The sequence below is a fragment of the Jaculus jaculus genome, chromosome 8 (assembly GCF_020740685.1).
Source record: "Jaculus jaculus isolate mJacJac1 chromosome 8, mJacJac1.mat.Y.cur, whole genome shotgun sequence".
Taxonomy (NCBI): domain Eukaryota; kingdom Metazoa; phylum Chordata; class Mammalia; order Rodentia; family Dipodidae; genus Jaculus; species Jaculus jaculus.
The window spans coordinates 109,820,897-109,825,899 of NC_059109.1; positions in this window are offsets into that span (position 1 = coordinate 109,820,897).

Below are 5,003 nucleotides of genomic sequence, written 5' to 3' on the forward strand. Positions count from 1 at the left end.
CAGCGCCTGGGCTTCTAGCGTCGCACCGCCCCACCGCGTCCCCGAGGCTGAGCGCCGATTGAGTTCCAGCAGAACGCACGCGACGCGCCTGCGCGTCGACGGGAAGGGGCGGGGCCGCGGGGCGGGGCGGGGCCGCGGGGCGGGGCGGGGCCTCGGGGCGGGGCGGGGCCTCGGGGCGGGGCGGGCCAGAACCTGGGAATGGAGCCTGAGTCCAGGGCGGGGTGGTTTGAGCTACCAGGCGGGAGCGGACTGGCACTCCGGGAGCCGACCCGGTACGCCCAGGACACAACCTGCACCCTGGTCCGACCCGCGGGCACACCAGCAGGCAGGCCCGGTTCTTTGCTCTCTTTGGCAGTCGAAAAAAATGTAGGTTCTCCAGCCGGGCGTGGTAGCCCACGCCTTTAATCCCAGTACTCGGGTGGCAGAGGTAGGTGGATCACCGTGAGTTCGAGGGCACCGTGACCCTACATTGTGAATTTCAGGTCAGCTTGGACTAGAGTGAGAACCTACCTGGAAAACAAAACAAAAATGTAAATCAAACCATGTGACCTTCCCCCCACCCACCACCACCAGCATTCATACACTTCACCCTGAAAGCTAACAAGTCCTCTCCAGTTCTTTCCACCTGTCTCCCACCTTTGCCCACATCACCGACCATCTCCATGGGCTCACTGTACTCAAGGATCGTCCTGGAGTAAATCAGCCAAGTTTGAGAGCTACTGTTTTAGAAGTTTCCATTGAGTCAGGTGTAGTGGTAGACAACTGTAAGCCCCACACTTGGAAGGAGACAGGAGGCTCAAGAGTTCAAATCCATCCCTGGCTGCATAGCTAGTTAGAGACCAACCTGAGCTACATGAGACCCTGTCTCAAGAGAGACAGAGATAGATGATTGATAGATAGAGATGATAGAGAGATGATAGACAGATGATAGATGATAGATAGATAGATAGATAGATAGATAGATTTTATATATATATATATATATATATATATATATTTTTTTTTTTTTTTCCAAGGTAGGGTCTCAGTCCAGCCCAGACTGACCTGGAATTCACTCTATAGTTCCAGGTTGGCCTCACAGTGAACTAGTAACAAACATTCTTAGTTTTTGACTGAAAAGACCTTTATCTAGATCTTTAAATTTTTTTTTTTAATTTATTTGAGACGGGGGAGGGAGAGAATGGGCATGGCAGGGCCTTCAGCTGCTGCAAATGAATTCAAGACATGTGTGCTCCATTGTGTGCATGTGTGACATTGTGCATCTGGCTATGTGGGACCTAGAGATTCGAACATGAGTTCTTAGGCTTCACAGGCAAATGCCTTAACTGCTAAGCTGTCTCTCCAACCCTTTTTAAATTTTTTTTTATTTTTTGAGATAATATCTTCTGCACTGCCTCAGCTTCTCAATTTCTGGGATTATAAGTGTAAGCTATCACAGCTGGATTGTTTGTCTTGCTTTTGAGACAGGGTCTCACTAGTAGCTATATATTAAGACTGAACTTGATTTTTTTTGTTGTTGTTTTTGCAAAGTAGCATCTTGCTGTATCCCAGGCTGACCTGGGACTATGTACTCTCAGGGTGGCCTCCAACTCACAGCAATTTTCCACCTCTGCCTCCCCAGTGTTGGGATTGAAGGCTTGTGCCACCACGCCCAGCTCTGACTTTATTATTATATATTTTTATTTTAAAAGGTTTGATAGATTATCTGCAAACCAATAATCACTTATAACTTCCTGATTGCTGGGATTACAGGTGTGTGTCACGACACCCAACTCCAATATGCACACATACATATAGTATGTATGCTTTTGTAAAAAAAAAAATTTAGAAACCCTTCAACATATTGGTCTTGGCAAAGACTTTCTGAATACAACCCCAATTGCTCAGGCAATAAAACCACAGATTAACCACTGGGACCTAATGAAATTACAAAGATTTTGCACCGCAAAGGACACAGTGAAAAAAGCAAAGAGGCAACCTACAGAATGGGAAAAAATCTTCGCCAGCTATATATCTGATAGAGGATTAATATCTAGGATATACAAAGAACTCAAAAAGTTAAATAATAAGGAATCAAACAAGCCAATCAAAAAATGGGCTATGGAGCTAAATAGAGAGTTCTCAAAGGAAGAAATACGAATGGCATATAAGCATCTAAAAAAATGTTCTACGTCACTAGTCATCAGGGAAATGCAGATTAAAACTACATTGAGATTCCATCTCACCCCTGTCAGATTGGCCACCATCATGAAAACAAATGATCATAAATGTTGGTGGGGATGTGGAAAAAAAGGAACCCTTCTGCACTGCTGGTGGGAATGCAATCTGGTCCAGCCATTGTGGAAAACAGTGTGGAGGTTCCTAAAACAGCTAGAGATTGATCTACCATATGACCCAGCTATAGCACTCCTAGGCATATATCCAAAGGACTCATCTCATTTCCTTAGAAGTACATGCTCAACCATGTTTATTGCTGCTCAATTTATAATAGCTGGGAAATGGAACCAGCCTAGATGTCCCTCAACAGATGAGTGGATAATGAAGATGTGGTACATTTATACAATGGAGTTCTACTCAGCGGTAAAGAAAAATGAAGTTATGAAATTTGCAGAAAAATGGATGGACCTGGAAAGTATTATACTAAGTCAGGTAACCCAGGCCCAGAAAGCCAAGTGCCACATGTTCTCTCTCATATGTGGATCCTAGCTACAGATGACTGGGCTTCTGTGTGAGAATGAAAATACTTAGTAGCATAGGCCACTAAGTAAAAAGGAGACATAAAGGGTGGAGAAAGGAAGGGAGGAGGATACTTAATAGGTTGATATTGTATATATGTAATTACAATGATTGTAATGGAGAGGTAATATGATGGAGAATGGAATTTCAAATGGGAAAGTGTGGGGGTGGGGAGGGAGGGAATTACCATGGGATATATTTTATAATCATGGAAAATGTTAATAAAAATTAAAAAAAAATTATTTATTTGAGAGAGAGAGAAGGGGGAAGGAGAGAGAATGGGCACACCAGGGCTTCTTGCCACTGCAAACTCCAGGCATGAACAACATTTTGTGCTTCTGGCTTTATGTGGGTACTCGGGAACCAAAGCTGGGCTGCCAGGCTTTGCTAGCAAGCACCTTTAACCACTTAGTCATCTCTCCAGCCCTATATATGCTGTTGTAAACGTTTTTATTTATTTATTTGAGAGAAAGAGAGGCAGATAGAGAGAGAATGGGCCTCTAGCCACTGCAGTGAACTCCAGATGTGTGTGCCACCTTGTGTATCTGGAATATATACTTTAAGTTTTCTTATTTATTTGCAAACAGAGAAAGAGAGAGAATGGACATGCCATGGCCTCCAGATGCATGTACCACTGCATCTGGCTTTATGTGTGTACTGGAGAATCAAACCCAGGTCATTAGGCTTTACAGGCAAGCACCTTGACCATTAAGCCATATCTCCAGACCCATATGTGCTTTTCTTTCCTTTTATTTTTTTATTTATTTTAATTAATTAATTAATTATTATTGTTATATTTATTTATTTAGTTAGTTTTCTGAGGTAGGGTTTCACTCTAGCTCAGGCTGACCTTGAATTCACTCTGTAGTCTCAGGGTAGCCTCGAACTCATGGCAATTCTCCTACCTCTGCCTCCCAAGTGCTGGAATTAAAGGCGTGCGCCACCAGGCCCTTTTTTTTTTTTTTTTTTTTTTTTTTTTTTTTGGTTTTTTGAGGTAGGGTCTCACTCTAGCCCAGGCTGACCTGGAATTCACTCTGTAGTCTCAGTGTGGCCTCGAACTCACGGTGATCTTCCTACCTCTGCCTCCCAAGTGTTGGGATTAAAGGCGTGCGCCACCACGCCCAGCTTCCTTTTTTTTTTAAGGCTATAGTTTTCATCTCCTTACATGCAAAATGTATTTTTCTGCCTGCTGGATTGGACTAAGTGGCCTGCTGTGGAACTCAGTAAGACAAAGTGCTGATGTGACACAGCACCATGTGTGCATCAGAACGTATCCACCCTTGTTGCTTTCTGTAACCCTGAGATCAGCACATGGTGTGGTGAGCCTATGAGGATGCCACCAGCAGAATGGCTTGGGGCCACCCCTTCCTCCTACAAGTGATGTCTACAGAGGCCAGTTCTGAGAAGTGTGGGAAACTGTTACACATGTTTCTGGGGAGGCTGCTCTGACACAGAAAGAGCTCAAGAGACAAAAAGTAGCTCTTTCAGCAGATTATGAAGCCAAATCTTGCTAGTTCTGAAGGCTTTACTTAAAAAACAAAAATAGGGCAGATGCGGTGGTGCACACCTTTCATCCCAGCACTCAGGAGGCAGTGGTAGGAAGATCGCCATGAGTTCAAGGCCAGTCTGAGACTACATAGTGAATTCCGGGTCATCCTGGGCTAGAGTAAAACTCTACCTCGAATCCCCCTCCAAAAAAAAAGGGGGGGAGCACTAAAGAGATGGCTTAGTGGTTAAGGTGCTTGCCTGCAACCCAAAGGACCCAGGTTCGACTCCCCAGTGCCCACATAAAGCCAGCTGCACAAGGTAGCACATGCATCTAGAGTTCATTTGCAGTGGCTAGAGGTCCTAACTCTGTTCTTTCTTGCTTGCTCCCTTCCTTCCTTTCTTTCTCTCTCCCTCACCTCCCCCCCCCCCCGCTTTCTCTCTCTATTTGCCTTTCTTTCTCTCTCTCAAATAAATAAATGAATAAGATATTTTTTAAAAATATGTCAGGCATGCGGACAGAGGGCTATAACCCCAGCACTAGGGAGGTGGAAGCAAGAGGATCAGAAGTTCAAGGTCATTCAGGTCTCTTGAGTTAGGTACAATTCTCCCCCTTTGACAGACAAAGAATTGGAGGCACAGGGTAATTAAGAAATTTGCTGAGGGTCAAACAACTGATGGGTGCTGGAGCAAGGATTTGGTTGTGGCAACATGACTCCAGAGCACTGTTTTTAAGCACTGCCATGCCAGTGTCCCTGTCTAATGGGATACACTTGACTGCT